The sequence below is a fragment of the Eublepharis macularius genome, chromosome 8, assembly GCF_028583425.1.
Source record: "Eublepharis macularius isolate TG4126 chromosome 8, MPM_Emac_v1.0, whole genome shotgun sequence".
Taxonomy (NCBI): domain Eukaryota; kingdom Metazoa; phylum Chordata; class Lepidosauria; order Squamata; family Eublepharidae; genus Eublepharis; species Eublepharis macularius.
Window position 1 is genome coordinate 5797687 of NC_072797.1, and position 13956 is coordinate 5811642.

Sequence of the window (13956 nt, forward strand, 5' to 3'; positions counted from 1 at the left end):
GGCCTGGTTCATACTTAATTTTGGTTCATATTTCAGTTCGTGCCTATCTCTAGTTGTAATTCTGGGAGATCAGCAATCTCCACCTGGAATGTGGCAATCATATCCCTGACACCCTTTAAGAGCAGATGCCAGGGACTGAACCTGGAATTTTCCACATTTATTTATTAATTTATTTCAAATTTCTATTCCGCCATCCCTGCGCGTGGGCTCAGAGTGGATAACAACAAATTAAAATACAAAATACAATAAAAACACCATGTTAAAATACAATACACATATCAGGCATATGCTTTATTGAGCAAATATCCTCCCCACTAAACTGTTAAAGAACAAACCGAATGCAATCCATGAGACAAAAGTACTTGTGGAAAAATAGACATGTGCGTTGAGTGCCAGTTGACACATGAACGTACTTCACTCTTTTACCACTCAACATACAATGACTTCGAGTTGAATGTTTGAACTACTGCCATAGTAAAGCATTGTGTGTGGCTTATTCAGTAAATAAGCCAGTGTGGTGTAGTGGTTAGAGTGTCAGATGAGGAGCTGAGTGACCCAGGCTGAAATCCTCACTCTGCCACAGAAGCTCTCTGTGTGACCTTGGGCTGGTCATTTTATCTTGGCCTATTGACCTCACAGGGTTGTTGTTGTGAGGATAAGGTGGAGGAGGGGGGAACAAAGTTGTAAACTGCTTTGTGCCCCCTTTGGAGAGAAGAGTGGGGTATCATCAATACATCTAATTTTCAGGGTGGCCAGCTCTTTGGGAACTTAAAACCAGAGACTGGAACCATGAACAGGCAGGAAAGATCTTTCTACAAACCTGAAAAATGCCCCAGGTTTGCAGAAAAACCTGAAATCAGGTGGGTTAATCCCCAAAATAGTAGAAGGAGCACCTGTAGCTTTAAGAAATAGATGCCCTCAGTAGCCATCTCTAGGCAACTACAACAGTATCGCCAACCATCAAGTCTTGGATTCTGTCAGTAAAAGGTAGAGGGAGGGGAAGGTCCTTTCCAGGGCTGTCTTGACCTTTGAAGGAGCACTCATTCATTTTCATTTCCTTTATTGGAATTTTAGCCCTCCCTCCCTGCAAGCGGGCTCAAGGTGGGTAACAACTGGGTGTAAATACATTTAATTGGGTCTCACACTAGTCCTGGCAGCAATCACTCATTGGGACCAGACCTGGCAGGGATGACCAGGCAACTTGATACCACATGACCCAGGCCCAGCTGCTTGTTAGTGTTCAACAGCAGCTACACCACAAAAGCTGACCTCTGGGTGCTTTGAATGAACTGCACATGAGATTTTCTGTTGGAATTGGTGAAAGTCTGTTATGGGTGGATTTTCTGTTGGCTCTTGAGGAAGTTCTTTCAGGATGAAACAAGATGAATAACATTGCCAGCCACTTCTAGAGCCAAGTCAGGGATCCTTCGGGATCCTACGTTCCATCTGTTTTTCTCCACCTGCAGAAGAAAACAGAGATTGAAGTTATTTATTGTGTGTTCTACGGTCTACCGAGGTACTGCGATTCGCACTAGGCTCTGGATGCCCACATATCCTTTGAATTTACGGCTACACGGGACCCTCTAGAGTTTGGATAATTGTGACAGTTGGGAATAAACAAGTATTTATTTGGAGACTTGTTCCAACGCTGGGGAACTCTACTGGAGGTTTCCGGTCTGTTCCATGAACTTACATCCTGTAATTAATCTGTATTGATGGAAGAATACACTTTTGTATTGTTGGATGAATATTTTTGAACTTATCTATTGTATATTTATATAATTGCACTGAGCACTTGAAATATAAAAATAATTAAAGTGCTCAGTGCACTTCAATAAATATAAAAATAATTATTTATATTATTTATAAATTGGTAAGTTGTTTATCCCCAAGTGTGTGTTTGTTTGTATCTGTGGTTGTTCCTTGGGGACGCCTCTCAGTATTTTTGACCCCACAAAAGCTAGCAGTGGTTAGAATTTCAGACTGGGATCTGAGACACCCTGAGGGGAGACCCTTAGGGGGAACTATCACTCATCTTTCTCTTTGTCTTCATGTACACATGCTCCTGTGGTGGTGAGATGATGTCACTTCCGGGAAGTAACATTACGCTGGCCTGTGAGCATTCTCATGCTTTTCACTGGGCCGATCGGGGCCCCATAAGTCAGCTGTGACTTGAGGGCCTTCTCCACCACCAAAACCACAGTAGCAGGGTGGATGAAAAAGGTTGGCAACGCTTCCTGAAGATAGTTAGTACTATTGGCTCCTATCGTATGAGATCCACAAGTAGAGCAAAGCAGAATTTTCCCACCTTGTAAAGAATTTTCCCACTTCCCATCACTCATTGGATTGAAAACCTTACAAACTTTTCAAAATTTCAACATATTGCATACCGACAACAATTGCTTATGGACTTATTTGGAGACCTTTTATAGAAACTTATGTACAGATTCACCAGCATTGTTTGGTTTGGTTTGTTGTTTCTTCTTTCCTCCTCTTCCTCCTCCTCCTCCTCCTCCTCCTTTTTGCTTTGCATAAATAAATACAAATTTAATTTCTTTAAAAAAAAAAACAGGTTTTCCCACCCGCCTTCCAACTGAAGTCTATGGAGCCTCCACAAAATTTTGCACTAGGGATTTAGCAGGCCCGCACGAATAGCAGAAGAGGCAAAGTTGGGGTCTGTGCTGAAAGGGGAAAGCAGAGGCAATTCCGCCTTTCCTCCAATGACTGAAGTGCCCTTCCATCAAACAGATGGCAGGACAAAAGCTATGGTTAGAACGAGTATTACCCCTTTTCTCCTTGGAAAACCCAGTGCATAGATGAGTGCGAGGAATCTGAGATCCCAGGCTTCTTTTGGTTGCGAGCCATTGTTTTGGAATTTCCTGATTATATGGATGTCTGGAGAATGGCGGCTTTTTTGTTAATGTTTATTTACATTGCCAAGGAATGGTTGTTTCAGGGTTACATGTGAGAGGTATTGCAAGGTCTATTCAACTATCACTCCCCCACCCTGTTTAGCAGAACGATCTCTGGTGATCACCCATTCTTTAACTGTAACTGGGGGTTTATCCCCGTACAAGATGCACTCTTTATGCTCATTTTCACCTTGGATGCACATACAGTTTCAGAGAGTTAGCATTACTTCTGGCTGACTTTATCTCACCTGCCGTTTGCGTCCTCTTGCAAAAGATACGGCTTCTTTGCATGAGCATCTTACAGCTTTCTTACTCGCCCTCCCTCTCTTTCCTTCTCCCTGACTGTTTCCACAGGCCTGTAGCATGCAAGAAAGGGTGGGGGGAAATCTTCCGCAGATGCCTCACGCTTTGCTTATTGTTCCTTTCCCCAAGTCCCCAAAGAAACATCAAAGTACAAAGGCAAGAAGACAATAGTGTGCAGAAGAGTTAAGCAAAAATAGCAAGAAAGCGTTGCTCCAGGGAGACCGTCTTCAAGGGGGCGAGGCAGCCTTCAGAGAAAGTTTCTGATCTCTTTTTTGTTTGTTTGTTTGTTTGCAGTTTTCAAATTGGCATTGTTTGTGTGAATTCAGAGAACGGTGGAGAGATGGGAAGGGAGAACAAAAGCGATGCAAATTTCCACCGAAGACGTTTATCGTGGCTTGCCGGCGGCAGGGCCACCTGGATGCTAGAGTGGCAGGCCGCCCACTGTGAGATGAACCTGCTTGGAGAACACAGATAAGAACCGGGGGAAAGGGGTTTCGAGACAAGAGTGGCCACAAAGAGCCCTTAAGTTTCATATCCAAGTGCCTGCAGAGTCATGGGTCTCCCAGGGGTGTCCTTTGTGGTATCGATCATTGTGATGCCTACGTGCTGTCCGTACGTCAGAGATGTGGTCCTTGAAACAACCTTGCAGAGGTTGGAAGTGGTTCCATTACGATGCTTTGCACTGCTGTGCTTTAAAGGCAAAACCCCCCAATTCTCTTGCCATCCAGGCCAGCAACCCTCCCCAATTAAACAAACAAAGCAAGCACCTGTTCTCTTGTTGGCCTAAGTTTCTTGGGGGGGGGAGGGGCAAGTAGCATAATGCCATCAGAAACTTAAGAAAGCTTTCACCAAGATGATGGGTAACTTCTACAGTTCATTTCTAACAACAGAAATGTCTGAAAATAATGACGACGACAATGAAAACGATGACAATGACAACGACTCCAATGACAATGACAATAACAATGTATGTATCACTGTTCAGAGCAGTTCACAAAGTGTGCTATTATTATCCTCACAACAATCACCCTGTGAAGTGGGTGGGGTGAGAGAGCTCTGAGAGAGCTGTGACTGACCCAAGGTCCCCCAGCTGGCTTCTAATGGAGGAGTGGGGAATCAAATCTGGCTCTCCAGATTGGAGTCCTGCCGCTATACCAAACTGGCTCTGAGAGATCGGGTAGTTCACAAATAACTATGAGCCATATGCCCTGCCATTGAATCTTCGGAGTCAAATGTCATATACCATATCGGTTCAGGTTTAGCTTTGAAACTAATATTATTATCCAGCCCCCTAATTCTAGGACAAAATCTGAGCACTTAAAAAAAGTGTGTTATTATTATTCTGTGACTGACCCAAGGTCACCCAGCTGGCTTCAAGCGGAGGAGTAGGGAATCAAACCTGGCTCTCCAGATTAGAGTCCTGCCGCTCTTAACTACGACACCAAACTGACTCTCCAGTTGCCAGAGGGGGCCATGTCTGTCGCTATCCCTTTCTGCTTCAGTCTCTTATTTTGCCCCCCTTATGACTCACATGAACAGAATTTTGGTCAGCTCCATGGCCTGTAGAGGGAAAGGACAGGAAAGTCATCATAATCTACCATCTCCACTCCACTCACAAATCTCCAAAAAATCAAGTAAAAGTCTATAAAGTCCTTTGGACTCTCTACAAGCTTTACATCTTATTTTTAAAAGGTGGGCAAACACCAGTTTTTGATAAAGGGGCAGTATTGAATCATTTGAAATGTGGTGCCGGCGGAGAGTTTTGCGGGTACCCTGGATGGCCAAAAAGACAAATAAGTGGGTACTAGATCACATCAAGCCTTAATTCTCCCTAGAAGAAATGACAAAACTGAGGCTTTCGTACTTTGGTTACGTCATGAGAAGACTCTTTGGAAATGCTAGGAAAAGTTGAAAGCTGAAGGAAAAGCGGAAGACTTAAAATGAGATGGCTTGACTCAATAAAGGAAGCCACATCCTCCAGTTTGCAGGATCTGAGCAAGTCTGTTAATGATAGGGCATTTTGGAGGTCTTCCATTCATAGGGTCACCGTAGGTCAGAGGCAACTTGATAGTGCATCACACACACACACTGTCAACAGTGATGCATCACTCAAATGACTTTAAAAGAAGAATAGGAACCGGTCCATGGCTGGACTTGTCATCAGCTGTGAGGAGTTTCCTTGTGAAGATACTTGGGTCTCTCCTGTCTTGTGAACAGTTCTAACCAGTGTGGATTTTCTAAGATTGGGTTTCTTGAATGTAAATTACCGCTCTGCATTTTAAGAATATAATTCAATGTATTCTCTGTGAGAGAGTGGGCATGCAGGTTTGGGGATCAGCAAAATGAAATGTCTTTTTCTACTGTAGAAGGATATGGGTTGGCATTCAGTTTCTGAACCACTAAGGGCCAAGCTACACATGACGAATGACACTTGAACAGCAAGTGTATTTCTCCCTGTTCACTTGCCCGCCACTCAATCCACTTGCCGTTCAAGTGTCATTCGTCATGTGTAGCTTGGCCCTCAGAAGAATCTTCCGGTCCATGGAAAATTCCTTCCAGAGCTTGATGAATAAAATAGAAGGAATTGAATTGTGTACCAGAATGTGTTACCAATACTCCTTAAGCTATTATTTTCGCCCTGTTAAGAATTCTGGTGAATAACAGGATTGGGTCTAGTGACAACTTAGAGACCAACAAGATTTTTGGGCTTTCAAGAGTCAGAGCACCCTTCTTCTGACTCTCAAAAGCCTAAAAATCTTGTTGGTCTCTTAAGGTGCCACTGGACTGAAATCCTGCTGTTCTACTGAAGACCAATATGGCTATGGGCAACCTGAGACGTTTCTGGTGAACAGGGAACAAGTTCCTGCAGGAAGAAGTGGGTCCTTCCTGTGGTGGCCCTTGGACTGTAGAACGATGTCCCATAAGCCTTCCTTGATTTTTAGGGATGGGTAGATATAAATTACATTTATTCAGCTCTTGTAATCTGGCCAGATGAGATGTTCTTGCTGGTTTCATTATGCAGATAGTTTCGAACTATACAATTCCTTCCATTGTTTCGCTGATTAGTTGGCTCTTGAATGTTAAACACCTTGAGTGTCTGGAAAGGGAGCCGGTGATTTTATATAAATAAATAAATAAACGTTGGCAGGGCAGATTTAATGACTTTGGTATATGTGACAGATGATCTGTCAGAAATGCATCAAGTTTCTCGCCATGTTCTATTTTCACTTGCGGAAATTATACCATTCAAATGTCTCATTTTGCTTCTGAGTGCCATAATCTTCAGATTTTCAAATCAGTATTTCACATTTCCCTTATGCTTTCTGACTTAATTGTAGGTTATTGGATATATTCAAGGCTTCTGGCTCTGCTGTTAAATGGTAACCTTTCATCACACTAAAGCTCTGTTGAATACACTTCTATATAAAGGTTGAAACTTTGCTTAAAACTTTTCCCATAATTCGGCCAGGCTTTCTCCCCCAAAGAAGCAAAATTCGTTCTATAGGTACTGATCGTACGTGCAGCTTCCAGTCACCAAGTATACATACATCCAGTCATGTACATCCGTGCGTCAAATAAACCAATAATTCTGCAACTAACCACACCCTTTATGAAGGGAGAGGTGACGGTTGCTTTTTAACCCTTCCTGCCCTAGTTTGTTTATTCATTTAAATTCTAACCACGCTTCTCTTCCCTTGGAACACCCTGGAACCTTAACTGTATCGCCTTTCTCGAACCTCTTCACTTGGATTGTCTGAATTAATTGCTGATAGCTCAGATCTGAGGATCATTCACTCTTCTCATATTTCTAAGAACTAATTACCTGTGTGTATAAAACGATGAAATCTCATTATATTTTCTTTTTTAAAAAAAATCTTCCGTGCATTTCATTACATTATCCAATTATTGCTGTACTTGTACAGCATTATGTTACTGACCGCTCACAGGCTATTTACTACACAGATGTGTTACTTTAATTAAACAAATATGATTAGCTTCACAGGATGGCATTTGTCGGCGCCAAAATATACAGAAACCCGTCAGTTTCTCACCCAAGATGCTCTGGGTTTTGTGTTCTGAAGACATCAGCCGTTATAAACGTTACAGGAATGGAGAACTATTGCACTTCTGTGCTGGGATAGGACATGCAGCTGAAATTACACCAAACGATCTTTTCAGGAGTCATTTCGTAGAAAAAGAGCTGGAGGAACTCATTAGCATAACTCATTAGCATAACTCATCAGCATATGCCATGCCTCTTGCCATCACCGGAAGTGTGTCATTAGTATAACTGATTTGCATATGCCACACCCCCTGACATCACCTACTCTGACAGTTTGGGATCCAATCCTGGCCATTCAGGGCCGAAATTGGGCCCAAAATGGCAAAAGGGGCCTGAAAAGGGGCCCAAAATGGTCAGGATTGGGCGGCTGATGAGCGGGAGAGTGATCCACCACCCATCCGAGGCCCGATCCAGGCTGTTTCAGCCCCAATCCAGGCCGAAACAGGCCCAAAATGGCCGAGAGTCAGGTGGGCAGGGCCACCTGTCATGTGAGCTCTTTGGGGAACTGCCAGAACTGCTTTCCTGTGCGTTCCCCCTCGAAATGAGCGCAAAAAAATTTCTTTTGATAATCATCACCGTGAAGACCCCTAAGAAAAGAGATTCTAAGACCTTCCAAATGAGTTTATTCCATTACCATGGAACATCCTATAGTCCTATACTCAGGATTTGTTATCTTTCCGCCAGGTCTGTAAGACAGATGTTCCACCAGGCATATGGTTGAGCCTGGGCCAAGTCTCTGTTGGCCATATAGGATGAGGAGGTAAATGAGTTAAACCTCCTTATCAGATCTGTCCATTGCTCGGTGCGCGTTTTTAAAATTAACTAAGCAGTGACTGTCACCACTGGGGGAAGCTATCTGTTGTAATTTTTGCATCAAATTGTATGATTTTATAATGCTTTTATGTGTTTTTATGGAACCATATTTAATTATGTATTGTGTTTTAAATGGTGTGATCTGCCCTGACCCCGCTTGCGGGGTAGGGTGGAATAGAAGCTGAATAAAATAAATAAAACAAATTCTGTAATATCTGAATATAGTATAATCTAAGGTTGTTAAGAGACGTTCTCTTAATCCCCTTTACCCAATTTCTCCCTGAAATCCAACAGTTTCTTTTCTGTTTTTTTTTAGAAATTTGGAGTCAGTTCCTTTTTTTTAAAAAAAAGTTTTTTATTGGGTTAGAACATTATTATTTTTACATTACAATCAATTTTCCCCTAATTTTTCGTTTCTAACCCCCTCCCTTTCCCCCCCTTTTGTTGATTTCCAACAGCTTTCCCACCCTCTGTCCCTTTTCCCTTTCTTCTATTAAATTCCTCTGTCTAAAACAGATATACATTCTCCATTATATTAAGCAGTACATCTTTAACTCCTTTACTTATTATACACCCAAACTATACGTCTTTAGATAAACAATTTATCCCATTCTCCAGTTTTGAATATTTCTATATAAACCTCTATATCATAAACCATAAAAATTTCCCACATTTAAATCAAACAATTTGATTTGTTCTCTATATATTACTCATTTCATCTTTTTATGGTAATTCTATATAACTCCTCGCATAATCAATCAATTTAACTCTTCTGTACATTCAGTTTGGTGCATATAAATCTTATCAAAGAAAGAAAATATTGTTAATTACTCAATCCTCATGTTTAAACCTTATCATTAATTATTCTCTATCAATGTTCTATCAGTTAACCTATACATATCTATATATATCTCAATCAATTAATCTAACTGCTTATAAATTCACATTTCTCTTCCTCCCCCGGTAAAGTCACCCCTCTCTTTTATACTATTATTATACTTCAGTAGTTCTCAAACTGCCACAGTTTTCCTCCCACCTCCCATTTCTTCTCCAGATATTGTTTCAGCTTCTCCCAGTCTGTGTTAAACTGCCCTGAGTCCAGATCTCTCAGTTTTCTTGTCATCTTGTCCATTTCAGCCATATACAGCAATTTGTAGATCCAATCTTCAATAGTTGGCACTTCTCGTACTTTCCATTTCTGCGCATACAAAAGTCTAGCTGCTGCAGTCATATAGAAAATCAACGTCCTATGATGGGCTGGAATTCCCTCCATTCCCAAGTTTAGCAGCAGGAGTTCTGGGTTCTTATTTATTTGAAACTGTAAAATTTCACTCATTTCTCTTATTATTTCCCCCCAGAACTGCCTAGCTACCTCGCACGACCACCACATATGATAGAGGGAGCCCTCATGTTTCTTACATTTCCAGCATTTATTAGAAGTATTCAAGTTCCCTAGCGCAATCTTCTTTGGTGTCATGTACCAACGATAAATCATTTTGAAGATGTTCTCTTTAATATTAATACATGTCGTTGTCTTCATTGTAGTTTTCCACAAGTATTCCCATGCCTCCATTGTTATTTCTTTATTGAAATTTATAGCCCATTTCACCATCTGTGTTTTAACTATCTCATCCTCAGTATACCATTTCAACAGTACTTGGTATACCTTGGATATTCTTTTCTTGTCTTCTTTAAGAAGGGTCTGCTCTAGTTCCGAGTTCTCTGTTCGTATGCCCCCTTTTGCAGAGTCCGAATTGTATAAGTCTCTAATCTGTCTATACTGGAACCAATCATAGTTAGGTGATAGTTCCTCTTGCGTCTTTATTCTAAGTTTAGATACTTCAATTTTAGTTATTTCTTTGTATGTTAAACATTGTTGTTCATTATCAACAGCTCTCGGATCTATCACCTCGTATGGAACCACCCACCAGGGGGTTCCTTCTTGTAGGTAAATTCTGTACTTCTTCCAGATTGTATATAAACTTCTCCTTACAAAATGATGTAGGAACATCGAGTTGACCTTTACTTTGTCATGCCATAGGTATGCGTGCCATCCAAAAATTTTTTTATATCCCTCTAGGGCTAATAGTTTCTTATTCTTTAACGTCATCCACTCTTTTAACCAAACTAGGCAGATTGCATCATGATAAAGTCTCAGGTTGGGCAGTTGCATTCCGCCTCTTTCCTTTGCATCTTGTAGAACTTTTACTTTCACTCGAGGCTTCTTGCCTGCCCAAACAAAATCTGATATTTTCCTCTGCCATTTTTCAAATTGTTTAGAGTCTCTGATGATTGGTATTGTCTGTAACAAAAACATTACTCTTGGTAACACATTCATCTTAACTGCTGCAATCCTGCCCAACCATGACAAATTCAGTCTATTCCATTTAATCAAGTCTCTCTCTATCTGAGTCCATAATTTTTCATAATTATTCTTGAACAAATCTATATTTTTTGCAGTCAGTTCAACTCCCAAATATTTCACCTTACTAGTTACTTCACAGTCCGTTGTTTCCATTAACAATTGTTGTTTCTGCTTAGTCATGTTTTTGCATAATATCTTTGACTTCTTTTTGTTAATGAAGAAACCTGCCAAGTCACCAAACTCCTTGATCTTATCTATCACTTTTGGCATGTTCTCCAATGGATCTTCTACAATTAACATTATGTCATCAGCAAATGCTCTAACCTTGTATGAATAGTCCTTTATTTTTATTCCTCGTATTTCCTCATCTTGTCGTATTTGTATCATCAGAATCTCCAATACTAAAATGAACAACAATGGAGATAATGGGCAACCTTGTCTTGTTCCTTTACTAATCGTCAATTTCTTGGTCAGTTCATCATTCACTACAATTGCTGCAGTCTGGTCTCTATAAATTTCTTTAATTGCTCTGATGAATCTTTCTCCCAATTGTAGCTTTTCCATAGTGGCAAACAAAAAGTCCCAGTTTAAATTGTCAAACGCTTTTTCAGCGTCTACAAAGAAGAAACCAACCTCTTTATCACAACGCTTATCATAGTATTCAATAGCATTGATCACTGTCCTTAAATTGTCTCTTATTTGTCTGTCTGGCAAAAAGCCTGCTTGTTCTTCCTCTATGACTTCCGAGAGCCACCCCTTCAGTCTCTCCGCCAATATCTTCGCAAAAATTTTATAATCATTGTTAAGTAATGATATAGGCCTCTAATTTTTCACGTTAGTCAAATCTTGGCCCTCTTTTGGGATCAATGATATATTCGCTTCGCTCCAAGTATCTGGAATCCTTTGATCCCTGAAAACTCCATTCATCACCTCTTTTAGGAATGGTGCCAGTTCATTGGCCATTGTCTTATAAAATTTAGCCGTAAGTCCATCTGGCCCTGGCGCCTTTCCTAGATTTGCGGATTGTATTGCCTTACTTATTTCCTCATCGGTTACTTCACTATTCAACTTATTTCTCCAAGCTTCCGAGATCTCTGGAAGTTTGGTTTTCTCCAAATATGATGTTATTGATTCTTTGGTTACTTCTTTTTTATTATACAGCTTAGCATAGAATTTATAAAAGGCTCTACTAATGGTAGTCTGCTCCAGATACGTTTTATTTTCTTCACAGATTTTATTTATTATTTTCTTTTCTCTTTTCTTCTTCAATTGCCATGCCAAATATTTCCCAGGTTTATTAGCACCCTCAAAAGCTTTTTGATTCAGTCTTTTAAGGTTCCACTCCAATTCTTTATTACTCATTGCTGTTAACTGTTCTTGAAGAATTTTGATTTCCTGATATATTTTCTTTTTCCCTGGTCTCTTTTTTAACTGTGCTTCTTTGGCCTTTATTTTCTCCTCAATCTCTTGTCTTTTCTCCTCTTTCTTTTTCCTTGCTCTGCCATTTAAGTCCATTAGTATGCCCCTTACAACCGCCTTGTAAGCATCCCAAACTTTATTGGTTGGTACTTCTTTATTCACGTTGTATTGTATAAAAAACTTTGTCTCTCTTCTCAATATTTCCATATTCTCACTTTCCTGTAACAAGTCCTCATTTATTCTCCAGGCTTTACTTTTTCTCCTTTTTCAGAAATTTGGAGTCAGTTCCTAATCAATTCCAGTTTGATAAAAGAGGAATTCAAAGAGAGGAGGGGCAGGAATGGAAGTTCTGCAAAATTGCAGAATTTCACTCTGAAGATGCTTAGAGGCAGGCAAAGCCTTCCCAGACCTTCTGAGTACAATCTTCATGGTGTGTAACAGAAAACAATTGCAAAGGCCAAAGTTAAAAAAGGGTGCATTGATTCATCTTCAAAGAGAAATGAAAGAGAATCAAAAAGAGTCCAGTAGCACCTTTAAGACTAACCAATTTTATTGTAGCATAAGCTTTCGAGAATCAAGTTCTCTTCGTCAGATGCCTGATCCAAGCTGGGCAGATACAGAAGAGGAGGGGAGAAGAGAGAGAGGAAAGAAGGGGACATATATCACAAGGGGACAGAATGCAATTAGCGTGGAGGCAATCAAAACATTCCTTTGCTTGGAAATGTAAACATCTCCTTTTGGTGTGCAGTCAGTTTGCCATATTAGTTTGTAGCAGTGAAAGTATCCAATTCCTATGTAGTATAAGCCTTCGATAACCACAGCTCTCCCTGCCAGCTGCATCTGACAAAGAGAACTGTGGTCCCCGAAAGCCCACACCAGACGTCACTGGGCTCCCCCAGACCACGCCTCTGTAAAGGGAATCTGTTACCTGTGATAATGTGATAACCATTCATAGTCTCTATTCAGTCCCAGCTTGACAGAGTCAAATTTGCATATGAATTCCAATTCAGCAGCCTCCCGTTGGATTTTGTTTTTGAAAGGTTTCTGTTGAACCACAATGACCTTTAAGTCCTTGATGGAATGTCCTGGTAGATTGAAGTGTTCTCCCACTGGTTTTTGGACGTTTCCATTTCTAATGTCAGATTTGTGTCCATTTATTCTTTTGCGTAGAGGTTGGCTGGTTTGTCCAATGTACAGAGCAGAAGGACATTGTTGGCACATGAGGGCATATATCAGATTGGAGGATGAGCAGCTGTAAGACCCAGAGACAGTGTAGTTGATGCCATTGGGTCCTGTAATTGTATTCCCTGGGTAGATATAGGGGCAGAGCTGGCATCTGGGTCTGTTGCAGGGCCTGGTACCTGTGTTGGTGACTCTGCTGGCCGATTCATGATTGTCCATAGGATGCTGCCAAACATTTTCATCTTGCTGTTTCGAGTCAGAAATCTCCATTTGATTTTTGCTTTCTCATCCTACAAATCAAACCCATATTTATCTTCAGTCATTCCTTTTTCTGTTTTGCAATGGCTTGGATCCCATGTCAACTTTCTCTCAGTCGAAGGGATTTCCATCAGCAGAATGGGATAACATCTCCACCCCCCTGACTGCAGCCCAAATTATTCATTGTGGTCTCTGCCCCCAAAGATGTTTGCCTGGCCTTGACCAGGGCCAGGGCCTTTTTAGTCTTGGCACCAACCCGGTGGAACTCTCTGTCTGTGGAACCTAGGGCCCAGTGGGATTTATTATCCTTCCACCGAGTCTGTAAGACAAAGATATTATGCCAGGCATATGGCTGAGGTTGGGGTATGGGCGAGCTCCTTTGCCAGTCTCCTGTTGAGGGGGGGAGCCTAACCCCCCTCCCTGGGTTGTCCACTGACTCACCTAATATTGTATGCCTTCTTCTACCCCAAGGGATGTATTGGATTGGGTTTGTCAGTATGGGCTGCTGTGTAGAGCTGTTGCTTCTTGTTGCTGCATCTGACGAAGAGAGCTGTGGCTCTCGAAACCTTATGCTACAATAAAGTTGGTTAATCTTAAAGGTGCCACTAGAGTCTTTACTATATGTGTATTGTTTTTCAAAC